At 44.2% G+C, this 27,385-nt stretch overlaps 1 protein-coding gene and 1 long non-coding RNA gene across 3 annotated transcripts in view; one reads left to right on the top strand and one right to left on the bottom strand.

Annotated features, from left to right (window-relative positions):
• The window catches only part of FGD4 (FYVE, RhoGEF and PH domain containing 4), a 205,445-nt gene that overhangs the window by 171,332 nt on the left and 6,728 nt on the right, over positions 1-27,385 (bottom strand). Inside the window, exon 1 of one of the 2 annotated variants that reach the window (XM_044990291.1) lies at positions 3,681-3,831. The exons of the other annotated variant lie outside the window; for it this stretch is intronic. The gene's annotated coding sequence lies outside the window, so the exon portion shown is untranslated. Of the gene's footprint in view, positions 1-3,680; positions 3,832-27,385 lie in introns of those variants that run through there. 2 annotated transcript variants of the gene reach the window in all.
• LOC123351119 lies at positions 4,348-7,286 on the top strand. Its single transcript, XR_006573927.1, has 3 exons — positions 4,348-5,889; positions 6,105-6,223; positions 6,886-7,286. It is a non-coding gene; the product is annotated as an uncharacterized LOC123351119 (long non-coding RNA).

The raw sequence follows: 27,385 nt of genomic DNA on the forward strand, positions 1-27,385 counted from the left end.
AGATATCCCAGAATGCTTGTAACTAAATTATTACCTTTGTTTTGTTTTGTTATGCAGCCTCTCTTTGTTTTGTTGTGAACTCTGAGCTCCGTCCTGAGCTCCATTGATACCGGAGCTGCTTATAAAAACAAACTGACAGCTCCTGTTTCCTGTGATCAAACACAGCTCCTGTTTGCTGTGATCAATCTGTATCTGGCTGTGAACAATCAAATGAGATAACCCCCTGTGGATGAGGCAGGCAGGAAGTGAGTGTTTGCTTGACAGAGAAAGGCAGTCCCTTGGGATGCAGGCTATTTGCAATTTAAGAGTTAAGATTAAGGGGTCGGGAAGATTTTATGATTTTTCAATGCAGGAAGCTAACTCACAGTGTTGGCTCCAAAAATCCACTCTCTCTCTCTCTCCCCCCGCTCCCTGTCACACTACACACTACACCCCACCCCCCTCTTTTGAAAAGCACGTTGCTGCCACTTGAATACTGGGATAGCTGCCCATAATGCATCACTCCCAACAGCGCTGCTAATGCTGCAAATGTGGCCACACACCAGCGCTGGTAGCTGTGAGCGTGGCCACACTCCAGCGCTGGCCCTGCACAGCTGGACGACCAGCGCTGCAAACTACCAGCGCTGCAAACCGTAAGTGTAGCCATACCCAAAGTCCTAGTGCGACAGTTTGTATCCCTATGTTCATCTCTTTTATAAGACTATGTTAAATTCTATACAAAGCATACTGTACAAAGTACCATCTGAAAACACAATTTGCTGATCATTACTGTCCTGGTAAAATGTGCAGCAACATTTACGTAAGGATATAAGTGACACACTGTATCTCGGGGGAACACCCTGCACCCCCATGTTCATCCTTATAAAATGATTGTGGGGTATCCAATGCAAAGTTTGTCATGTCGGGTGTCTTCGCAAGGCTCATGATGCACTGAGCATTGTTGTTATAGGTTATAACTATATACATGAAATTACAAGGCTGAAAATGTGTCCTCATGGCTTAAAACAAATCCAGGCAAAAAACTCTCCAGGAGCAGAGGGGTAGTTCACACTCACTCCTCAGGGCATGTATGGGACAAATCCAGCCCCACCTCACAGGAACAAAGGACACTGACTGGCCTAGGCAGCAACAAAGGATCTACTGGACTCTTGAGTGAGTTGCCCCCCTTCCCTTGGTCAGTTTGGGTCTGCAATGAGGTAATGCTCACCTGACCCTGAAGGGGGGGTGGGGGTCGCAAAGCCAAGAGGGAAAAAAGGACGTGATAAAAGGAAGAGACGTTTGCCATGCTCTTCCTCTCTCTTCCATCTCTATTGCCAGCCTGTGGTAAGAAGCATCCAAGTTTGTAAGGGCACTGGAAGTGTTAAGATCAGCTTAGAATGCGTTTTGCTTTTATTTCATTTGACCAAATCTGACTTGTGCTTTGACTTATAATCACTTAAAATCTATCTTTTGTAGTTAATAAAAGTGTTCATTCTACCTGAAGCAGTGTGTTTGGTTTGAAGCGTGTCAGAGACTCCCCTGGGTATAACAAGCCTGGTGCATATCAATTTCTTTGTTAAATTGACGAAGTCATATAAGCTTGCAGCATCCAGCTGGCATAACCAGACACTGCAAGATGGAGGTTCCTAGGGTTGTGTCTGGGACTGGAGATGTTGGCTAGTGTCATTTGGTTGCACAATCCAAGGAGCAGCTCACATGCCAGAGGCTGAGCATGAACAGCCCAGGAGTGGGGGTTCTCATAGCAGAGCAGGGTAAGGCTGACTCCTAGAGTCAAGGATTGGAGTGACCTAGCAGATCATTGGTCCAGATAACACCAGGGGAATGTCACAATAAGAGTCCATAATGTTACCAAGACATGTTCCAACATGTTCTGGAGGGCAGTCACAAACAAGTTCCCCACAGGCAAAAGGCTAGCCAATGCCTCAGCCAGGTGTCAATGGGATCAAAGGGACCATCACCTGATTAACTGGCTACTCTTCAGCAGGAGAGGGTGTGGGCAAAAGATCTACATTTTTACAAAGAAGCAGCTTAAGGTTCCTGGTCACGCTGCCTGTCTGTCTCCTGAACATCAGCTGGAAACGATTCTTGCACAAGAGAAAGGGTGGTAAGAGGAGAGGGCAGATACCCCAAATCATCTCTTCCTTGATCTCTACCCACAGCTGCATCAACATCTGAAGAACAAAGGAAGCAGCACTGGACTGGGGGAGAGATCCTCACCGAAAGAGGTTCAGCCAGTAAGACTGATAGAACATGCGGGGAGAGAGACCTGTGCTTTGTATTCACTTAGGTGTTATTGCATTTTATCTTTTATTTCTTTTTAACCAATTCTGACTTATATGCCTCATTAGCTGTAGTCACTTATAAATCTTTCTGTAATTAATTCATTTGTTTTGTGGATTTATCTAAACCAATGTGTTTGAGGAAACTCCGTTCGGCCTAACAAGATTTGTGCATACCATTTTCCATTAATAAAATGACGGACTTCATATGAGCTTGTATTGGCCCAAAAGCTGCTGGGTAGTACAAGATGCACATTTCTGGGACAAGTCTGGGGCTGTGGCTACACTTAGCACTTCAAAGCGCTGCCGCGGTAGTGCTGCCGTGACAGCGCTTTGAAGCGCTAAGTGTAGTCAAAGCGCCAGCGCTGGGAGATAGCTCTCCCAGCGCTGTCCGTACTCCACCTCCCTGTGGGGAATAACGGACAGCGCCCAGCGCTGGGGCTTTGACCACACTGGCGCTTTGCAGCGCTGCAATTTGCAGCCCTGGAGAGGGTGTGTTTTCACACCGTGCTGCAGCGCTGCAAATTTGTAAGTGTAGCCAAGCCCTGGGACCGGGAGTTTGCTAGTGTTGTCCTGTAATGCAATTTATGAGTGGCTGGTCTACAGCACTCAAGCTGTATAGCTGGGAGTGATTTACATGCTGGAGGCTTTGTCTGGGCAGACCAAGAGTGGTTGCTCTCACAGCAAAGCAAGGTAAAAAAAGACACACCAAGCTGGGAATTGAGGAGCTACTGCTGTCCATCACTCCAGATTGTACCCTGGGTAATGTCACACCTGGTTACCAGGAAGTTTGGATGTATTTCATGTAGCAATTGTTCAGAGTTAAGGTTTTGTTTACCTCATGACTTAACACAATAAACTATAGTAAATAGGTCACAAGCATCACATTGCTTTGGAATGTATTTTGTGTCCAAAACAAAACAACTTCCGGATGCTGAAGTGCTGCCTCAGAAAAGAAAGTCAAATCACAATGCAGAAAGGAACATTTAAAATAGTAATAGAGTATTTTTACAAGAAATATTTTTAAAGGTGTCTAAAATCAGTTCCCATTTTCCATAGGCTGTTATGCAGAGCTGGTTGAAAATAACCTATTTTCATAAATAAGTTTCCAAATTTCAAACTTGTTTTCAATTCCAATTGTTTGAAGTGGACCTATTTCTTGGATTGTTGAAGTTTTGCAAATTTATTTTTATTCAAAAAACATCTGATATTTTCAATAACTTTAAAAATGCAGTTTTTCCACAAATGATGAAATTGTTGACAATGCCAAAACCTATTTTGTGAACAATTTTCTTATTCAATTAAAAGAAAAAAGGGCCACTTTCGGTGAAACTTTTCATTTGAAGAATGTTGAACAGCTTAGACCTCAACTATAATGAAAAAAAACCAATGGTTACCTACCTTTCATAACTGTTATTCTTTGAGATGAGTTGCTCATGTCTATTCCATTTTAGATGTGTGCATACCCACGTGCACAGTCGGAGACTTTTGCCTTAGTAATATCCGTAGGGTCGGCTGCGGTGCCCCCTTGAGTGCCACACACATGCATCGGTATATCACGCAGGTAATAGAATGGACATGAGCAACACATTCCATTCTAGGTGACTCAGAAGCAGTATCCTTGGAGATGGGCTCAGAGGTCACAGTCTATGGCTCTACCGAAGCCAGCATCGACCCACGCCTGCTGGGTAAGCACGTAATGGGACATGAACATGTGGACACACGACCAGGTGGCTGCCTTATAGATGTCCTGAATAGGCACTTGGGCTAGAAAAGCTGCCGAAGAGGCTTGCGCCGTGGTTGAGTGGGTGGTGACAACCACCAGAGGTGGCACCTTAGCCTGGTCATAGCAGTAGCAAATGCAGGCGACGATCCAAGAAGCAAGTCTTTGAGCGGACACCAGACGGCCTTTCATTCTGTCAGCCACTGCAACAAACAGCTGTATAAATTTATGGAATGGCTTGGTCCATTCAATGTAGAAGGACTAGCACTTTTTTTTTTTTTTTTTTTTTGACATCTAGGGAATGCAGCCAATGCTCCTCCTGCAACTTATGCAGCTTTGGAAAAATGACGGGCAGATAAATGTTCTGGCCCATATGAAACTGGGAGACCACCGTCAGCAGGAAGGCTGGAAGTAGATGCAGTCTGACCTTGTCCTTGTAAAAGACCACATAGGGTGGTTCCAAGGTAAGTGCCCAAATCTCAGAGACCCTACGGGCTGAAGTTATTGTGACCTTCCAAGAAAGGAGGAGAAGAGAACATGGCACCAGAGGCTCAAAGGGGAGCCATGAGCCAGGATAACACGAGATTTAGGTCCCACAGAGGAACTGGGTCCCTGACATGTGGATAAAGGTGCTTGAGGCCTTTGAGGAACCTGGCAGTCATGTCATGGGCGAAAACTAATCCGTCCTTGAACGGCAGATGGAAAGCTGAAATAGCAGCCAGATGGACAACAGACAGAGGCCTTGGAGTTTGAGATGCAGAAGGTAGTCCAGGATTAACTGCAGCGAAGCCAGCTCGGGACGAATGCCTTTGAGGACCAGTACATAAACTGCCTGCACTTGGCCATGTAGATTGTTTTAGTGGAGGGCTTTCTGCTGCCCAGCAAGACGTGCTGGACTCTGGCTGAGCACTCTTGCTCCTCCACATTTAGCCATGCAGCAGCCAAGACACCAGGTGCAATGCTGCCAGGTTCTGGTGCAGGAAGGCACCGTGAGTTTTGTGACAGCAAAACCAGCCAGAGTGGTAGCTGTAATGGAGCAGCCACAGAGAGATCCAGCAGCATGCCAAACCAGTGCTGGCGCAGTCAAGCCGGCACTACGAAGATCATCTTTGCCCTGTTCTGCTTGATATTCATGAGGACTCTGTGGATCAACAGAACTGGGGGAAAGATAATTAAAGCCCCTGACCATGGGAGCAGAAAAGTGTACGATAGAGCCTCTGTCAGACCCCTGAAATGAGCAGGGAACGTGGCACTTCCTGTTGTGCCTGGATGAAAACAGCTCCACCTGGGGAGTTCCCCACCTGTGGCAGATGATGCTGACCACCTCCGGATGGAGAGACCACGCATGGCGAGACCAGATGATCCCGCTGAGGTGATCTGCCAAGGTGTTCCTGGCCCTGGGGAGGTGTGCGGCTATGAGATGGATGTCATGTTGTACACAGAAGTCCCATAGCCTGAGGCCTTCTTGGCAAAGGGCAGACGACCTGGCCCAGCCTTGCTTGTTGATATAGAACACAGCCGCTGCACTGTCTATCAGGGCCTGGACCACCTTGCTTTTTAGGTGAGGTAGGAAGGCATGGCAGGCGAAGTGGACCATTCTGAGCTCCCTGACATTGATGTGTAGTGAACACTCGAGGTGGGACCAACAACCTTGCATGCTGAGATTGCCCAGGTGGGCTCCCCATCCCAGGTCTGAAGCATCAAAGATGAGGGTAACATGAATGGAACTCCCCCTAACACCGATGCAGGATTTTGCCACCATGCAAGTGACGACAGGATGTGGTCCGGGACCTTGACTACACGGTCCATGTTGTGTCTGTTGGGGATGTAGACCAATGCCAGCCATGCCTGCAGCCCCCTGAGGTGGAGTCACCCATGCTGAACCATGTAAGTACAGGCTGCCAGGTGGCCCAACAACCGCAGGCACCTATGAGCAGTGGTGAGAGGGTTATCTTGTATACATGAGATCAGGTCTGCCATGGCCAGGAACCAAGCCTTGGGGAGGAGGGGGAGCCCTGGCCTGGGTAGAGTCAAGTACTGCTCCAATGAACTCTGTGCACTGCATCAGGACTAAGGTTGACTTTGTCTCATTTATTAAACAGCCCCAGGTCATGACAGGTGGAGAAAACCAGGTCGAGATGACGCCGTACCTGATCCCAGGATCGATCTTTTATTAACCAGTTGTGAGGTACGGGTAAATCTGCATGCCTTTGCGCCTCAGGTAAGCGGCCATTGGCACTATACACTTTGTAAACACTTTTTGCCAACAGGAGGCTGAAGGGTGGTGCCATGAATTGAAAATGGGGGTGGCTCAATAATAATAAAAAAAAAATTAAGGAAGAAACACCTGTGCCCCAGGAAAATGGAAAAATGCATCCTTTAAGTTGAGAGCGGCATACCAGTCCCCTGGATCCAGGGAGGGGATAATTGAGGCTAGAGACCTCCTTTTGGGATTAGGAAATAACGGGAATAGAACCCTTTCCCTCTCATGTCTGGATGGGCCTCCCTCCACCACCCCCAGGCACAGGAGGGTCTCAACCTCTTGCACTAGTAGTTGCTCATGAGAAGGGCCCCTGAAGAGAGATAGGGAAGGGGGTTGGGAGGGAGGGTCAGCCACGAATTGCAGGATGTAGCCCAAATAAATTGTTTCAAGCACCCAACAATCCGAGAGCAGCCACAGCCAGGCTGACCCGAAGGAGCATGGAGGGTTGAGGAAAACGCAGGAGGGTGGATTCTGGGCAGTGGCTGTGGCGCCATCCTCAGACACATCCTCAAAATGCCCGTTTCTGGCTGCCCTGGTCTCTGGAGGGGCCAGGCTGGGCAGAGGAGCAGGAAGACAAAGGGTGCTGTCGCTTAAACCCCATGTCTGTCTTCTTTCTGTAGAAGCAGGACAGAGGGACACTCCACAACCTTGACGGCGGCAGAGGAGGCAGCGGCTGGAATGGCTTTCTAGCCTCTTGAAGGGTGTGCAGGCCCAAAGACTGGAGGATGGCATGGAAGTCTTTAAAGCTGTGGAGCCATGCATCGGTCAGCTATGAGAAGAGCCCTGCTCTCTCAAACGGGAGATCCTGAAGGGTAGTCTGCATCTCCTGGGACAGCCTGGAGGACAGTAACCAGGAGCTGCGCTTCATGACCACCGCAGAGGCGACCACCCTGGCCAACAAGTTTGTAGTGTCCTGGGACATCTGGAGGGCGCCTCTCACCACTCCTTTGCCCTTATCCATGAAGGTGGCAAACGCCTGGCCTTGGTTCTGTGGTCCTCCATGAGCTTGCTGATAGAGTTCCACAAGGTAAAGTTGTATCTGCTTAACAGGGCCTGATGGTTAGACACCCAAAATCGCAGGCTGGCTGTTGAATACATTTTCTTGCCAAATAAGTCCAGTCTCTTGGTATTTTTATTTTTGAGTGTGCCACTGACCTGGCCCTACCCGTCCCTTTTGTTGACAGCAGACACTACCAGGAACCTTGCTGGAGAGTAGGTGTACAGATATTCAAATCCCTTTGCCGGGACATATTTCTTTTCTGCTTTCATTGAAGTAGATGGAATGGAAGAGGCACTCTGCTACACAGACTCGGCAATTTTCAAGACCCCTTTGTGGACAGGCAACACGACCCAGGCCAGGGTGCAGGAGGGTATGACATTGAAGAGGTCGTTGGAGATGGAGGAGACAGTGGAAGAGTCCAAGTTCAGGTTAGCAGCCACTCCCTTGAGCATGGCCTGGTGCTCTTTGAAGTCTTCAGTTTGGGGGGTGCTCGTTGTCTGGAGACAACAAAGAGGACTGTACCGTTGGGGGAGGGGTGGCAGAGTGAGAGATGTGGCTTCCCCTTGCTTGTCAGGGGACAGTTTTGGGCATCGTGGCGCATTGCATCGCTCCCGCGTTGGACTCAGCACCGTGCTCCAATGCCAGGGCTGGCTGGGCCGGAAGCAGTTTGTCCAATGTGGCCTGAGAGGAATGGTTGGAGTTCGGGACCAGTATGATGGGTACATCCCATGGGCTCCAGTATTGCCACTGGGTGGGCCACTGTCCCTGTTTCCATGCCACTGGTGCCATGCCTGTCTTGTGAATCACCAGTGGCCCACCTCTCCTAGGTGAGGGGCCGAACTCTCCCTCCGACTCAGACCACTGCCCTTCCAGTGACCGGGGCAGAGCTGTAGATGCCCGAGTCTGTCAGCCGACCTTTGTCACCAACCCATAAGGAAAGGGTGAGGAATGGTGCCTGCCCAAAGAGTGGTAATGGGGAGTTGGAGATCGGTGCCGCACCCAGGAACGATTCCGCACTCATGTCTAGGTGATGAGGATCTGCGCTGTGACTATTTCTGGCTTGAGGCCCAGCAGTACCATGAGTACAGGGATCAGTGTCATGACTCGCGCATCCCGTGCCTCATAGGTGGTGACGTTGGTGTTAGGGACCTGGATCTTCTGACTAGAGACCAAGGCTGTGGCACTGGGGTCCTCGGCCATGGTGACGGAGGACGACGCCTATGGTCTGGGGATGCTACGTTGCTTTAGAGGGAGGTTCCATAATTGGCTTGCCCTTTAGAGATCTGGGCCTTAACCAGGTCCATCACCTGGCTTGGTGTCTGAGGTGCCGGCCAGCTTCCTTGGTCATCGGGGAGGCCTCAGGCACAGGTGGCCCTAAGAGGAGCAGGGATCCCCTGCCACTCCTGGGAATTGGAGGTGGATCCCTGGCTGGCTAACAAGTCTGACCACAGCTGTACTCCCATGAAGCTCCGGGGCAGGCACATGCCCTAACACAGGTCCTTTGCCCAAAGCCCCCTTGTCCTGCAGTACCGATAGGCCCTTGGGCTTCAGCTGCTCCTTGGGCACCAGTGCGGAGGAATGGTGCCAGCAGTGCACTGTGCACCAATGCCAAAGTACTAGGTGTGGAGTGTGATGAGGAGGGCTCCAAGGCAGGACAAAGCACAGTCTCCATGCAGGGGCGGCTCCAGGCACCAGCACGCCAAGCGCATGCCTGGGGCGGCAAGCCACAGGGGGGGCGCTCTGCCGGTCACCGTGAGGGCGGCAGGCAGGTTGCCTTCAGTGGCATGCCTGCGGAGGGTCCACTGGTCCCGCAGCTTCAGTGGACCTCCCGCAGGCGTGCCGCCGAATCCGTGGGACCGGGGACCTCCCGCAGGCAAGCCGCCTAAGGCAGCCTGCCTGCCGTGCTTGGGGCGGCAAAATACTTAGTGCCGCCCCTGCCTCCATGAGGAGGGCCCTCCAATGGATATCCTGCTCCTTTTGAGTTCAAGGGCAAAAGTTTTTACAGATCCTGTACTTGTCTTTTCTGTGTGATTCCCCCAGACTCTTCAAACAGCTATTGTTGGGGGTCCCTAATGGGCAACGGCCAGGTACACGAACATGACAAAGCCTGGAGAATGCTTACATGCTAGAGACTATGCGTGAACAGCCCAGGAGTTGGGGTTCTCACAGCAGAGCAGGGTAAGGCTGGCACCCAGAGTCAAGGATTGGAGTGACCCAACAGATCACCGGGCCAGATAACACCAGGGGAACGTCACAGGGATCTATCTCTATTTTGTTCCTTTTATGTTTTATTAAAAAAGGTAACATGCTCTAAAGATTGTTTTAAAGAAGCCAGAAGCTCAGATTCTCCACATGACACTTAGGAGGGCTGTCTGCAGCCAGGATGGGAGTTCACTCTCAAAGAAGCCATGTGCAGAAGTTGTCTTCTCCAAAGATATTTTCTTCTCCAAACCATGAAAGATTTCCCCTCTCCTTAAGCACCTGTGAGATTGCACCACACAACCACCACCTTGGTTAAGAAACAGACAGCTATAAGGATTTATGGACCCAGAAATATTTAGACTCCTTAAAGCAGTTATAGCCCTTCCTCCCCCAAATCTCCCACAGCACCCAGCCACTTGGTTCCCCACCCCCCCCCCAAAAATTGTCTCATCCTGGAATTCAATGAGATTTGGGCACCTACCTCCTTTAGGCTCCTTTGAAAAACCCAACCGCTATGCCAAACAACTTCTGTCAGATGATCTCATATAGGATCACTCATGACACCTCCTTTTCTAGTGTACATGAGGGAGAAATTTTAAAATAAACTCGAGTTTCATGAGGCCTTCCTTTTCAGATTCACAATAAAGCAATTTTGCTGTCACAGAAGAAAAAAAAAATCTGAAAAACAGTTCCTGACTGTTCCAGAAAGGTTTCAGCATTTGTCTAAAAGAAGATTAAATATCTGCCCTTTGATTTTGTAATTTGTTTTCATGTTCAGAGGCAAGCTTTCACAGCAGCACATGGAAAGGGTATACTATTAAAATAGGAGACTACTTTTTTTGCATATTTACATGTTACAAACTTATTCCATACTCGAACTCATGTTTACATATATTTGATACTTTTCATATAGCTGTGTACGTGAAACATTCCTAGTATATGTGAAACCGAAGTCGGCCCTTCGCTGTACTAACTGCATTGCTATTAGTCCATATAGCATCTGTCCATCTGAGAAGCCATCTGTTGCACTATCTCCAGTCTTAATTAAAATCACCAGTGTAGGAAGCACTAACGGTCTCTGGCCATCGATGATTAAAGAATTTCAGTCTACAAAAGCTGTCAACCCAGAACCTTCTTCAAATCATTAAAATTATTATAATCGCATAGCACATTACAAACAGTTCCAAGTCCTCTTCGGGATGAGAACCATACTATTGAGAATTTATTGCTGGCCAGTCCATACAACCATAGCCAATACTTTTACTAGTTTGATTTGGGAAGGATTAACCATCCACTAAGTGATTTGAGTAGGAAATTGGGCAAAAGAACAAACTTAGGAGAGAGAAATCATTTAAATATTCCTTACTGGAGCTTTAGGCTTTGTCTTCACTGCACACCTTAGAGTGGCATAGCCATGCCACTAAAGCCTTGCTATTGTAAAGCACACAGTGTAGCCACTCTGTCAGCAGGAGAGAGCTCTCCTGACAAAATAAAACCATCCCCAACAATGTCGGCAGGAGCGCTACTGCCGACAAAGCGCTATCCACACTGGTGCTTTTCATTGTTAAAACTTTTGTCGTTTGGGGGATTTTTTTTCCACAAAAGTTTTAACAACGAAATTGCAGTTTAGACATAGCCTTAATATTAACTAAATTCAAAGCTATAGGTAATTAACAGAGGAACTGTAGATGATAATGAGATGCTTCACTAAAGTAGCTAAATATAGACTCAAAATTCAAAGTGCTCTATAATCCATGTTTTGATTAGTTTGTCAGATCATTACCACTTTCATAACCACATTGGTCATTGGGCCATCATCATTGATAAGCAATCAACCTATTGTCTCTACCCTTGACAATTGTGTATCGGTGCTTGAGTCTCCGCAAAGTCCATTCCAGTACATATTTATTTTACCAATCCATCTCTTCTTCTGTCTACTTCTTCTTCTCTTCCCTTGTACTGTCCCTTGAAGGATGAACTTGGATAGGCCAGATGATCTTGTTACATGGCCGTACCACTTCAGCTTGTGCTTCTTCACGGTTGTCAGGAGGTCTTCATATGACCCATTGCACTGGGTGATAATGTTGTGGACCTATTCATTAGTGACGTGGTTGAAGTAGGAGATACTTCTGTAAAATTCTGGGTCTCTCTACTACCTGTATTTTCCATTCAAGTTCTGCTGTAAGGATCCATGTCTTGCACATATACAAAAAATGGAGATGACCTGTGCGTGCTGCAGTTTCAATTTGGATTCCAGGGAGATGTTCTTGTAACTAGCTTCAGCTTTGCCACTGTTGCTGTTGTTTGCATAGTTCTTATTAGAATTTCTGCCTTTGATTCTTCATCAGTAAAGACTGCCCCCAAATACTTGACCTGTTTCACTGTCTCCAGCTCTTGTCCACTGACAGTGATGTGAGCTGATCCCGTCACGTTTGTCTGTCATCAGCTTGGTTTTCTCTGCACTGGATTTCCATACCATATTTTGAAGAGGTTTTATCCAATCGTTTCACAAGGTTGGCAAGTTCATCTTTGCTAGTTTGTCATGTACTTAAACTAAAACTTTCCTTTTCCATCCAACCCACTTAGGCTATGTCTACACTGCAAAGTGCTGATCTATCAAACTGCTGTATCACCCAGTAGTTAACAGTAACCTGAGAGAAACTTACTCTTCTCTTTACCCAGTTAAGGACCTAAACATTTCCTGCCCACTGCATTATTCTCAGAATGACATGGAAACTGCCATTACTATTCCCTGAGTAACATTCCCCCCAACTCAGAACCAGAGGTTCTCAAACATTTCCCATAGCGTGGCCCATGTTTTAATAGAGAGATTGTCCCCTGGACCACTTCTCCCTCTACTCAAGAGCAAATAAATATCCCTGTTACAACTACAGCATGGAGAAAATAAAGTAAGTGCTACATATATGTAACTCCTTTGAATGCAACGTAGCAGCAAGAAATGAAGAGGAGGAACCGACACCACATAATCAATTTATTCTCTGCCAGCCACCAGTGGTCCATAGAGTTCAGTAACCTCTGCTTTAGATATTGAAGACTAGGTCAAAGAATGCCTGTTTCTACAAAGATATTAATGACTTAAGCTTAAAAACAAGGAATTTCATGTTCTCTTTATATTCTTGTATAGGTAACCATCACCATATGATGTGAATATCACCTCCAAGAGTAAGAAACAAGACATCATCATCTCCCATCTTGCTGGCTTACAATATAGGAGTTTTTCCCCGTTTTGGCGTGTGTGGGGGCAGGGATGTGTAGACGGCTACTGTGGGAAAGCTAGGTTGAAGAGAGAAGTTTTGCATTTAGTTCTGAACGCAGTGAAGTTAGAGGTCAACCTCTTATTTCTGCTACCAGAAAGTTCCACAGTCTTGGTCAAAGTTCTGCCATGCACAGTCTTGAGTGTTGCCCTACCTTCGTCGTTCCAGTCAGAGCCATTGGGAGATGGACACTCTTGGGTAGATGGGGCCAATGCTAGACTGGGCTTTGAAATCCAGACAGCAACTTGTACCATAACTGTCGACTGTAGCTATTTTATGACAACTGTAAACTTAATTATAAAACCTAAATCAACCTCCTATCCATAAGAAATTTTATTGAGGGTGAGAAAGATCAGTTATAACGAGACTCCAATTTTCTGCCCCGATCATATTTTGTTCAGTTGGAACAAAAGAAAGAACAGGAATGCTTAGATATGTACAAAACTAGATTATCTTCTATATCACATGGCCCATGTACATAATTGTATCATTTCTTTTCAACCACCAGTGTCTGGCACAGATTGGTAAATCATTTATCATTTGTCAACACTGAGGTTTAGTGCAACTACATATTATGAATGGCTCCAGAATAATGTTAAATTATTTTTAAAATGTTCTTGGACATATGAACTTCAGCCTCAGATGTGGCTGGTAATTTTTTGTTCAGTTTTTGTTTTGATACATTAAAACTACACTGAAAAAGGAGATGGGAATAGAAGATGAAATAAAGGAAATTCCAAAGAATGTATAAAATATGGAGCAACCCTATTGGTCAGGTAGATTTGGATCAGGTAACAAGTATACACACACATCCATAGTTACAAGTACTGTTTCATATGATCACACATCATAATGCTGTCCCTTTTTCATGGTGATACATAAATTATTTAAAAACAACTTTATCCAACAAATTTTATTCCCCTAATAATGGCTAAATCAGTACATTCTAAAATGCCTTTTGCACATCAGAAACTCAAAAAACACAGAAAAAAACCCAGTGACAAATATAAAATAAATGAACTTTTATGACAAGCTAGAAACACAGTAGTTAGCCCTAGTGGAAATATTTAGTATGGCCTTCACTGACATTCCTCCCCTCCATCCACCTGATGAAAATGGCATAGCACAGGTCAGTGTCTAGAAATCATAACTCTCACCATTGTAGTGCTACAAGGTGAAAAAAGTTGTGTTGGAGTTTTATTTGCGAGGAGGAGGGTTCATCAGCAAATTTTCTCCAACTTTATTAGACTTTCTCCAACTCTCTTGGAACACTTACTTGTTTTCTAGGAATATGATTAATACTAGAAAAGTATTTCGAAAAAAATTGGTGATGATCTTCAGCACTCTAGTTTTAAAAAGCAGAGTGGCTATGCTGGAAGGGAGGAAGAGTAGGAAACGTCCCCTGCAACTTTTGAGCTCCTAGAGAGTTTATTAACTGAGTCAGCCTGGAATTGCCTAGTAGTAGGTCTACACAATCCATTTGTTTGGAATTACACCTAGACAAGAATTATGCATCTTCTCAGTCAGTCATCATGATGCCTATATATCGCAGAGTGCCATTTTTTTCACACAGGTAAACCTAAGACAGACATGGCTATATGAGGACAGAAAAACAAATGACTTTAAAATTAGTATGAAGCCAGTTTTCCTCTTCCTTAAATCCATCACAAGAGAAGGGTGACATCTGACAAACAGTTATAAAAAAAGTAATCAACTCATGGATTGAGGAAATAAAGCAAATTTAAGAGCTCATTGCCAATACAGGGCAACTTATCTTTCTGTTGATACATTGTATGGGAAAACCTTCCATATGTGCCTATTTCTTATATAAATATTTCTATATTGTTCATACTATACTAGGTAGCTGCTCAAGATCAAGGAATTCACTACTGAAAAATCATATATGCAGGAGCCCAAAATTATAAGATATGGTAAATACCATCATTTGTTCGCTACAGGAAAGGGCTGTTCTGGTTACTCTATTTTTCATTGAAGAAAAAAATCATTCAACCTTAAAGACTCAAGAAACTCTCCCTGACTTTTCTGAAAAATTAGGAACAAAGCTAAAATACAGGTCAAACACCATATACCATTCTGTCTATTAAGTTATACTAGAAGGGGTTTTATTTTGAAATTTTCCTTCAAATGTCTATTCGTGAGTATTACAGTATGGTTGTAGTCAGAAAATTGCCTGTAAAAACATGAGCTATAAATTCTCATTAGCTTCCATATCAAAAGTTGCTCAGTTTAGATTTACAAGATAAAGTTGACACTGAGCTATGAAAACTCAAATTGGGATCTGAATGAGACACTTTTCTGCCTCTTATACGAACACCAATAAAAGTTCTGAAGTCAGTAGTTTACTAACAAATTAATTGATGAGTGAATAGAACAGAATCCAGTTCACACTGCCACAGGCTTAGTGGTACTGCCAATGCTGAGAAAAATAAAAAATAAAACAAAATAAAAGAGCACATCAAGAAGTAGATAATCCTAAATAAAGTGTGATTTTATTTTATTGTGCCAACTTCTGAGCTACCCAGAGCTCTTCCTCAGGTCTGGAAAAGGTAACAAGTATGTCCCAGCTAAATTCAAGGCAGAACAGGTTGTTTAGTATAAGTAGACCATTCAAGGCGAAGCAGTCGGTTAACACTTCTGCAGGATAGGACAAAACGGGGGTGGCGGAGAGGGGGAAATTAGTGGATTATAGATTGTTGTAATAAATAACTCTCTAGAACACTCCTGCATGAGCATCAACTTCCTGGACACCATGATCAGCTTCAACAATGGAAACCTACATACAACTATATACAACAAAACCATGGATGACCAGATTTACCTTAACAGATTTTTTGGTGTGTTTGGGTCCATAAAACCAATCTCACCAAACAAGGACACTTCACCAGAGAATTAGATCTCATCATGGAACGTGCCACCCAAATCCCCCGAGAGAACATGCCCCAATATGCCGGGGGGAGGGAGGGGGCCAGAACAGTGTTGCAACCGCTCATGATTTTGTCATGAGTCTCATGATAATTATTGTTCTTCTTAAAGCCCCAGCTCCTGGAGTCAAGTGGATATCTGATTATTTTAGCCTTCATTCCTTTAAAAAAAAGTAAGTTTCTAGCCTTTTTGGCTGTGGAGAAAGCTTCAAAACGTGACCTAAGTGTACCCTAAAGGCTCAAAAAGCAGAAAGCAAATAAAAAGAACACCAAATCTATTATTTTTACATAATCTCATGATTTTTTGTGAGCCTGACTCATGATTTTTGAACATTTGGGGTTGGCAATACTGAAAAAAACCTTCAGACTGCACACCCCTAAGGTATCACCTATCATCCCACACAAAAACCCATATGAGGTATCATTAAACTACAACCTATACTCAATAGGGCCCCCGCCCCCATCCTGAAAGAAATCTTTCCCAAACCACCTCTTCTGGCCTTCAAACAACTCCCAAACTCCTCATCAGAAGCAAGTTCTGCACAGATCAGGACCCACCAACTCAAAGCGGCACCGGACCCTGCCAGAACAGGTGTTAATGGGCCACTTCACCATGAATGGCCATACTGGGTCAAGACCAATGGTCCATCTAGCCCAGTTTCCTGTCTTCCAACTGTGGCTGCTGCCAGACCTTTGAGGGAATGAACACAACAGGGCAATGATGTGTTAACCACTTACATTAAACAATCTGTACCACCTTGTATTTAGCTGTGACACTCTTAGGGCTAGTCCACACTAGAAGCACTACAGCGCAGCACCACTGTAGTGTGTGAGGTGAAGAGGCTCTCTGTCGACAGGAGAGAGCTCTCCCAGTGGCATAATAAAACCACCTTCCCAAGAGAGGGTACTATGTCGGCAGGAGCAGCTTTCCCAACTACATAGTGCTGTCCACAGCGGTGCTTAGGTTGGTGTCAGGGAGGTGGCTTATTCACACACTAAGTTATACCAACACAACCTGTACTGTAGACAAGCCCTGAGCATCTTTCCCAGCCCTGAAGAAGAGCTCTGCATAGCTCAAAAGGGAGAGCTCTCACCCATTGGCATAGAGTGTCTTCATCAGATGTGTTACAGCGGTGCTGCTGCGCTACTATAGCACTTCTAGGCCTTGGCTACACTTGCAAATTTGCAGCGCTGCAGCAGGGTGTGAAAAAACACCCTCTCCAGCGCTGCAAATTGCGGCGCTGCAAAGCGCCAGTGTGGTCAAAGCCCCGCTGTACGTTATTCCCCACAGGGAGGTGGAGTACGGACAGCGCTGGGAGAGCTCTCTCCCAGCGCTGGCACTTTGACTACACTTAGCGCTTCAAAGCGCTGCCGCGGCAGCGCTTTGAAGTGCAAGTGTAGCCAAAGCCCTAGAGTAGATTAGCCCTTAGTCATTTAGATTCTCTCCACACATGCTTGTGCTATTCCGTTGTACTCTTGAGAAATTTTTTCACATTTCCATTTTTTGTAGGATTCCTTTTTGATCTTCAGGTAATTAAAGAACACCTGATGCAGCTGACCTTTTACTAATCTGCCTATCTTTCCTTTTCATCAGGATAGTTTGCTCTTGTGCCTTAAAGACTGTCTCTTTGAGAAAGAGCCAAGCTCTAATTTCTTTTTCCCCCTCAGATTTTCTTCCATGGAACCTTACATAACAGTTCTCAGAGTTTGTTAAAGTCTGCTTTTCTAAAGTCTATTGTCCTTATTCTGATGCTCTGACTCCTCCCTTTCCTTAGAATCACATCATCTATGGTTTCACAATCACTTTCACCCAAGTTGCCTTCCTCCTTCAGATTTGAAAAGCTTGTCTCTCATGAACAGAAGTTGGTCCAATAAAATAAAACAAACCACCACTTTATTTAGGTCCATTAAAAGATATTACCTCACCAACTTTGTCTCTCTCATACCCTGGGACCAACAGAGGTATAACACTGCAAACAACATATTTTATATTTATTTGAAAACCCATGAATGATCTATGTTTAAAACCAGTTAGTAATGGTAAAGAGACATTGTGCTTGACCTTTATTTGTTGACATGAAGAACAATAGCCCATGATTAAGGTCTATAAATTGCATATTATACAGCTGAAGGTATTAACCATATTGAAATGCTAAACACATTGAGTTGGGTTCAGTCTGTGGAGTTACCCAAGCAATTATTTTGACCCATTGTTGTTTTACACATGAAGAAATTTTTAGATTACCACTAAAGCTGCTTAACTGAATTGCCTCGGCTGAGAGCCAATACACTGAGAAGTCATTCCCATCTGCTGCCACAACTGCAGCACAGCAACTCATTTAAGCAGCCTTTGTGGTGAGAAACTGGAAGCTGCCTGATATCTTAATATAGAAGTGTTTACCCAGTAAATTTATAGCTAATTCATCTACTCTCTAGTCACACTTTTTGTTAAGAGGGGTGAGGGATTCTTTACTTTTCAGGAACATTCAGTAGATACGATCTGTGTGCATCTCTAAGTTGTTACAGTCATGTGAAGAGAGCCTGTGTACAACATATACTTCCTTTGTGCTCGTATTCAACTGCTGGAGAAAGAGACTGACTCATTTCTGTCAAATACAGAGATTTTTTTATTGTCGTTTCAGCAAGCCTCCTATAATCTCTAGGGTGGGGAGAAAAAGCACCCAACCTCCTTTTATGACGTGTACAAAAAATTGTATATACATAATAGTTTGAAAAAACACTAATATATGTGGTCAAATCTCATTCATTGCAGCAATACATTTTAATTAAAACACAAGGTTTTTCTTACTCACAAGAATCCAAATCACAAATCTTTTGTTTTAACCTGTATGGGTATATTCCTGCTAAGGTAACTGTTGCACAGCAGCTTTACTACTTATTTGCAAACAAACAAAATCCCCCTGTTCTTTTAGGAACCTGGCTTCAGGCATTACTTTACATGATAAAGAACACACTTGTTATCAGCTTGCAAAGCAAAAGAATTGTGTTCATTCAGTTAAGTGTATTACTCCTGAAATACCTTAGCCCAGGGGTTCTCAACCTTTTTTTTCCTGAGGCCTCCCCTCAACATGCTATAAAAACCTCATGGTCTACATGTGCCACAACAACTGTTTCTCTGCATATAAAAGCTGGGACCAGCATTAGAGGGTAGCTAGCAGGGCAAATGTCCGGGTCCTGCAAATCTAAATTGCTCAGGCTTTGGTTTTACCCCGGGGGCGAGGTTCAGGGCCCCGGGCTTCAGCCCTATACAGTGGGTCTTTGGATTTTTGCCCTGAGCCCTAGGAAGTCTGATGCCAGCCCTGCTTGGTGGACCCTCTGAAACTTGCTTGCGGCCCCCTAGGGGGCCCCAGACTCCTGGTGGAGAGCCACTGCCTTGGCCTATGAATTACTGTTTAATGCTGGTCCTCAATAAACCCTATATAAAAGTGCAGTCAAGAAATATAAAAGTTAGTATATATGTTGGGACTACACCCAGTCAGATACACACATATGGTTTGTTAACATGTACTAAAATCACATGCATGTAGTGCTCAGTATCATAGAAAGCAACAGAGGTTCCTCAGAATAAGCACTACCTAGCCAGTATGGTTTTAGAGTTAGTCTACACTGCACACTACTTCCAGCAGCATGTAGAGTACATACATTGCATGCCGCCTAGCACGGGTATAAACAGAGATGGTGAGGCACTAGTTAGGCAAGTAAAGACGCACCTGAACCTACCCAAGACACACCTAAGCTGTGTATCCCCAGTCTATACTGTGATTTTTAGCTGTGTAGTATCCCAGTGCCGAAGCCTTTCCCTGCTGCAGGGAGCTGCCCGGTGTCTTCCCCCACCATAGGGGAGGACTCTGGCAACAAGGAAAGGCCCTGGCAAAGTGAAGGCAGAGGGGAAAGGCTTCCGCAGCTCCCTGCTACCAGAGCCTTTCCCCCCTGCCAGAGCCTTTCACTGACACCACAGTGTGAACAGAGTCTGGTTCTCATGCAGCATGTAGCTACATGTACCCTACACACCACTGCCAGTTTGTTACTATCTGCCATGAACCAGCTCCAAAACATACATTTATGAGTCTGCTGTACTTACCAGCTTTCAGATGTCACCAGCCTCCCCTCAGAGAGAGACCTTTCCATGTGAGGTATCTAGGAAAAACTCCCTCCAGCTGAGGAGCTCTTCTGGCATCAAGCAACTGGAATGCAGTCCTCTGCTCACTTCAAATCATTAACCTGCTTCTGCTTTTCTAACCACCACCTGTTCACCATATCTGGAAAGAACACTTATCAGAAATCTGATCCTAGCTCTAGAGGCAGGCATGCACAAGCCATTGCAAACAATAGCACAGCTCAAACTTCTTTGGCTCAACACACCCCACCCTCCTGCACTTCCAAAAAGAAGTCTGTTCAAACTACAGCACCAACACTCCCCTCCCCCCCCCTCCCCACTTCCCCAACACACACTAGTACTGATACTAGAGCTGGTCCAACAACTATTCAAGTTCATTTTCCAGGATTTTCCACATTTAACGGATTTGTTTGTTCAAGGCCCAGTTTCGCTACCCTTACGCATATTGAGTAGTACCTTACATCACAAGTAGCACAACTGATTTAAACAAGGCAGAGTAAGACTCTTCAGTATGAATGAAGGTGGCGAAATTGGGCGTTGAATATATAAATTAATAATCCATCAGATTTAACTAAAAACAGACACTTAGTCGTTAGCTAAATGATTTTTAAATGTATTTTAACAGCTGGGTCTTTAAAGGAAATGTACATACAGTCACATTGTGGTTCCCTTCATTCCCACCCCTACCTAAAGAAGCCAGACAAGTGTTGTATATGAAAGGGGGTGGGGGTGAAATGGAAGGGGGAAGAATTTCTTGAGCATTTTATACACACAGAGAGGCCTTAGTTTTCTTCTGTCACAAATGCATTTTTAAACTAGCAAGCAGAGTTGGACAAATTGCATTGTATATAGCATAGTGGATTACCAAAAATATGCACGTATGCATTGGGTAGCCTATCCCCACTCAAGCTTTATGTTCTATATAATACTAATGCAAACAAAAAAAAGTAGAGCAGCCATTATTTCTGTCCAGTTTTCTTCTCTCTTTCTTTAGTGAGTAGGTAAGGAAAGAGATGGGACACAGAGGGAAGTGTTTTGCTGGTGCTGGTCCAACAAAAACAATTACATTTCATACACTGAAGGACAACAGTTGAAAACTGAATTTTCCTCTGCAGCCAATTCTTTGTGAAATGCTATTGCAATTGAGCACCTCTGACTTCTGCTGATCTGTAGTGCATCACCTAAATGCGTCCAGACTGACAAAGGACAATAGTCAAGAAGTGTGATGAAAAAGCTTATAGCATGCATGATTGAATTTTCTCCTCAGGTCTATCAGCATAATTAACCAGCATAATTTGAATTTACAGTGGCACTGGTTATGTCTGTCTCTTTACAGTGGGTTTTCAAATTGTGCTTTCACTGTACCTATTCACACACCCTATTGTGCCTTGAGAAGGATTTGAGGATCCTAGAATATAGCATGTTTCAAAGATAATTTGCCTATTTTGTCAAATGCACTGTGTCAAATGGATTAGCCCTTCTCACTGTATCCAATCTGAATTGCATTTGAAATAAATAATGGTAAACTAGAGGGAGAAAAGTAAATGAATATTCCGGCCCTTGCAATGGCAGGTGTCAAACTACTGAAGCCAGTGACTTGGGATACTCCCAGAATCAGTTTTGAAAAGACACTTCTCATTCTGCTTTATTGGAAGGATGTTTAAACAGTTGGGTTAGGACTGGAAAGCCCTGGGTTTAAGTCCTGCTTACCGAAGACTTCCTGTGTGACCTTGGGTAATCTTGTGACCTCTCTGTGTCTCAGTTCCTCATCTATAAAATGCAGATAATAGCACTTCTACCTAACAGATGCGCTGTGAGAATACACTAAAAATTCCAAGGTGCTCAGATATTACAACAATGGGGGCCATATAAGTACCTCAAATAGAAATAGGTCTATTTCGATATTCATACATAACTGAACATGCTCCTGGATTATTTTGCTAAAGAAATTCTGAAAGATTGTATGAGGCATTTAAAAAAAAATAGAGAATCATCTTTAAAAAGAGGATCAATGCTCCTTTTCCCCCATTGTCATGTACTGCATGTTGCTCTATATGTATGCTGAAGACCAAGTGTTTTATCTGTATTGTTAAAAACCTGATCTGGTGAGACCAGTATTAGAGCAATGAGGAGAGGGATTGGCAAAAGGCTGTTTAACAGAGTTGGCTTAATAAAGGGAAAGTAGAATTGCCTTTGGAACATGTGAGACACTCTCTTAGAAGAGGATGTTGACTAAGGAGGTTTCCCGATACAGCTTCTTTCACTTGGTGTTTTCTAGATTTACTTCTTTTGGAAATTAAGTTTTAAAGTCGGTGATATTCAAGACCTGAAAATCTTGCTGTCTTTTAAACCTTCTGGATTTTGTAGTACCAGACTTCTTTAAAAAAAAGGGTTGAAACTAATCAGAACCCAGCTTCAGTGAGATTGTTTAATGGCAAACAGGAAATACTGAAGAGGTAAAATATTCATGACAATAGGGTTCATTTGCTATGTGTAGCTGCCAAATGTAGCAGCTCAGTTTTTAGCTGAGGCTCAGGCCATGGCTACACTTGCAGGTGTGCAGCGCTGGGAGTTACAGCTGTCTTCGTACAGCTGTGTAGGGAAAGCACTGCAGTGTGGCCACACTGACAGCTACCAGCGCTGCAATGTGGCCAAATTTGCAGCGCTGCTGGGAGTGGTGCATTATGGGCAGCTATCCCAGCGTTCAAGTGGCTGCAACGTGCTTTTCAAAAGAGGGGGGTGGGGTGGAGTGTGACAGGGAGCGTGGGGGAGACAGAGAGAGTGGATTTTTGGAGCCGATTTTTGTGAGCTCCCTGCCTTGCAAGTTCTAAGGACTGGAAGATACACAGCACCAACCTTCAATCATTTTAAAATGTTCGACCCCTTCCTCCACCCCTCTCTTATTCACTAAATGCAAATAACCTTCAGACCACATAAGCAGCTGTTTCAAAATGGATTCCCCCCTCCCCCCGTGTCTCTCCTCAAGCAAACACTAGCTGTGCACATTCCAAAGGAATTCCCCTGCCTGCCTCTGCTCCAGCAAACAGGAGCTGTGTTTGTTTTTTAGATAAGCAGCTCCGGGAGCCCGGAGTTCACAAAAAAAACAAAGAGAGGCATCACAACAAAACAAAAAATGTTATCTGGTACTTAAAGCATTTTGGGAAGGTTCTGGAGGTCAGTTACAGTAGTAAGATTAATCACTGTTTACACTTGCTCCCCAGCGCTGCATCACCAGCACTGCACTCATTATACCGGAGGCAGATCAGGTGTACGGCCAGCACTGCAGCCAGGGAGATGCAGCGCTGGATGTGCCTTGCAGGTGTGGACAGTTACTAAGTTGCAGCGCTGTAAACACACCACCAGCGCTGCAACTCTCCAGTGTAGCCAAGCCCTCAGACTTGAAATAATAGCCAGATTTATGCTAGGATTTCTGGCTACAAATCATACAAGAGATAAGGAAAAACCCACAATGGGCTAATTAGTTACACAATTAATAGAGGGTAATTAAGAAAAGCGGCAATTTAGTTATTACTGTCAAAATCACCTGCTGATATATTTGCCCCAGCTGTTAAACCAGGAACAAAGTATAACTATTATGGGGAAGGGGAGCAGAAATCTGAGCAAGTCAAGTTACAATAGTTAATTTTAGGGGAGAAAAAAAAATAAAAATCCTCAGAAATGGGCAGCTAACTAGAGAACCTTCAAAAGAGCTCATTTGGTTTTCAAGTTATTTCCAGATTCTTTCCTTCTCTCTCAGATACACACACAATTGTTCTCAGCGCCATGAATAATAGGCTACCTTTCAACATTTCCCATATAATCTTGTTACAATGTCAGCCTTGAGAAAAGCCAAGGGAAGTACTTTCATTGCATTGCCATTGAGAAGCTTTAAGTTTAGGGCCACTTTCCGATCCAGTCACACACAAGTGACTATCTTTAGTTACACAGATGCAAATTAAAGAAAAAATTGGGCTCTTCAGCTCTTATTTGTGCCAAAGAGCCAAGAAAATATGTTGAGAGGCAGATTAAAAAATGTGTGTGTGTGTTCCTGCAGTTTTAGTCTAAAGATACCACCCATGTTTGGTATGGGACAGGGGTCATCTTTTAGGAAATTTGGAATTGGAGCTATTCTTGCAGAAATAGTAACAATGCAGCCCCTAATAGTGGCAAATATCAGTGGACACTACCGGTGTTCATTTGTACAGAGCACCAGTGTACTCAGGTGTCACATTAGCACTCTTTCCTTATACACTTTTTCCATACACCAGTCCTGACCTTCAAACATCTACGTGTTTTTAACTTTACTCTTGTGTGAAGTCCCATTAACTTCAAAATTAAGTATGCATGTGTTTGCAGGACTGAAGTCTGAGTACATAGGTAGTACTCTGAATGGATTCAAATTCTAGGGAACAATGGTTATTGCATTATCTCTTACAAATCTGGAGTAGGTGGGAGCAAGAATAATTACAAGGCTAACAGTTGATTCAAACCACTGGTAAGACTCTGTAAACTTTTTTTTAAATAAAATATTCTTGTATTAATAGCTGCTAGTTATCTGCTAAGTGGAGACTTATTTTCACCTTATGACCACACTGATTAGCGTGATACAAATAGGTAAGGCTGCAATTAAGTGGGAAAGTCAAAATGGATTTTTAATAAAGTTTACGTAGTTGCATATTTAAATTAATAGGCATCATAACTAAAATTCAGACTTGGAATGATCTCACCCACTGGTGTCAACTCATGGTTTTATTGCAAGTCTCCAGCTCTTTGGTGTTTCTCTTAAAAGTGCCAGCTCATGGAATCATGGTTATTACATGAAAATCTGAGTTACTTATTTTAAAAGTGATCGCTTCTAGCCCTCATGGCTGCAGAGAAGATCTGGAAAATGTGAATCCTAGAAGCTCAGATGGCACAAGGCAAATAAAAAGAATCCCGCACTTAACTTTTTAATTCAGTCTCACAGTATTTTGGTGTCCCACTCATGATTTTTGAAGGCTGCAATACCACTGGCCCTGTGGCAGACTGGTTAGAGCCGAAAAGGACTCTGCACTTCTAGATGGAGCTGAAATACCTCTGTGGTGGGCTGTACTATGAAACAGTAAAAGGCATGTAAAGCGCATCCATTTGAAAATAAAAGTGGTATAGATGGACCCAACTGAAAAATGTCACCGGGGGGGCAAGACACAACCTCAAGAGAACTTTTGTTTAAATCTACAAGAGTGGCTTCCTGGCCCACAAATGCCAGTTACGCCAATGTCATTAGCCACAATTATCCATTTCCTACTCGCATTAAACCAATCTTTGATTAACTATTTTTGGCTTCATAGTCATTTACTTGAGTCCTGCTGAAGTGTCACATACTGCACAGACAACTGCGGCATTTTAAGCACAAACAAAAGATTAGAAGATTATTCCATCACAGAATCATCATCATGTGCTCTTTTCATGCAACATGAAGCCAGACTCTGTTTTTAAGCTAAAACTTGCTTCCAAGTAGTGTTTTTGTTTCAACAAACTGACACTTGGGGGAATCTGTGTATATAAAATGTTAATTCCATTTGGTTTTATGAACTATTTCTGACTGTAACCTTTGGATGGCATTAAAACACCCATTTTATAGCAGAAGGCAGACCAGGTCAGAGTATCTGAAACAGGACCATCAACAAGTGAATAGCCCGTCCCTAGTGGAACACGGAGGTGCTACTCTCAGAACTATTAACTCTGTCTGCAGTCCTACCTAGGGGTTGGAGAATGGGAAATCCCTAATGGAGGAGGAAAGGAGGAAGAGGTGTCAGACCCTACCCAGCAAGAGGGGGGCAAACCATCACTAGAACCAAGACTGAGCAAAAGGAGTGAGGGTCTGAGGGACCTGCCCCCCCCCTTACAAACACTGACCAAACCCCAAAAGACTAGAGTTAAGGATAGTGAAGAGAGGGGTTTAAATTCAGGTTTCTGTTGCTTTGTCTAAGCCTGTGTATCTTCTGCTTTCTGTGGCTATGTCTAGACTTCGAGCTAGAGATGTAAATTCCAGCTTGAGGAGAGACACCGGTGCTAGCTCTGAACGAACTAGTGGCTGGCAGGTGGGGCCATACCACAGAAGCTACACATTACTTTTAGCACACTAGCTCAATCAGAGCTAGCGCAGCTATATCTCCTCCAACACACCCCTCTAGCTCAAAGCCTAGACATACCCGAAGCATAAAGTGTGTGTTTACGCCTTTACAAAAGCTATCTTCCTCACTTGAATGGTCACATGGTCCCCAAAGAGTTAAAATCGTGCACTGAAGTGCACACAAGATTGGAGCTTTGGGGCGGGAGGTGCATAAACTGTTGGAGGAGGGTCTCAGAACTGGTACTGAGGCTTAGGGCAGCTAGACTGCAGGGTCCCACCCTCCAAGGAAGAGATGCCAGACAAAGTCTATACCTGGGAGTGTGCCTAGAGGCCAGAACTAGAGATAGCATCTGAACACTGCTCAGACCCATTTGGCTTGCGAGCAAGTCGGATCCAAGGATCAGGTCCAATTAGAGCAGCCTGAGGCCCATCCACAAAAGGGGATCTGTCAGGGCTACAACAAACAAAACCCAATAACCCCTTAACAATGCACGAAGGATTCAACTACAGGGGAACAAAGTTAGAGACTACGGGGAAATCCAACCTCTATTTATGTCACAGACACAAAGTTATTTTATACTATTCTTGCCAATATCTATGTGTAATTTCCACTGACGTCAACAGGAGGTGCCCAAGTACATATTGAGGAAAGGCTAGATCTGTGAATTTGGTGCATTTTCATGTAAGAGGCTTGGAAGTTAAACCCTAGGATTTAATTCAGTGGGCCAGGGCTTTCACCCCGTGTCTTTAATCCACCACAACAAATGACCTGGGGAACTTGTGCTGTAGTAGTAACAGCACAAAAGCAACATGCTTCCTGAGCAGGTTCCTTTTATTTTTTCCAAACCATACACTTATTTTTGGCAACATCCAAACTTCTCATGTTGCCTGCACATTGGATTAGTTAAGAGGAACGGTGTTTTACATGCATGAGCCAGTTTCAACATTGTAGGCATGCAGCTAGTCCAGGAACTACCACCACCATTGCCTCTTCATTTCCCACCTTCTACCAAACATTCTAAAGGAAGTGACTAAATGGGCATATTTTTATTATTTTGACATGTTTGGATGCAAACCTCCCTCTCTTACTAACTGGTCATTGATTTATTAACAATGACTTAATTAAGTGCTAAATCCTTTTTCTCCTAGAAGTTAGTGTTATGGGTTTGACGGGGAAATTCTACAGTCTATGTTACACAGTAGCTCAGATTGGAGGATCATAATGGACACTTCTGGCCTTTTAAAAAACAAAAAACCTAATCAACTAAAGAGTGTTAGCTCTTGGTCATTTTAGTCCTAAATGGTGAAAAACAAAAAACGAACAGGAAACAAATATGCACACTTAATGTTTGAGAAAAGCCGTCTGTACCAAATATACCAATGACAGACTACATATCAAATTCAGTCAGGGTGTGATTCCAATAGCATCAATGTTTTAAGTAAAGTTT

The sequence above is a fragment of the Mauremys mutica genome, chromosome 1 (genome assembly GCF_020497125.1).
Source record: "Mauremys mutica isolate MM-2020 ecotype Southern chromosome 1, ASM2049712v1, whole genome shotgun sequence".
Classification (NCBI taxonomy): domain Eukaryota; kingdom Metazoa; phylum Chordata; order Testudines; family Geoemydidae; genus Mauremys; species Mauremys mutica.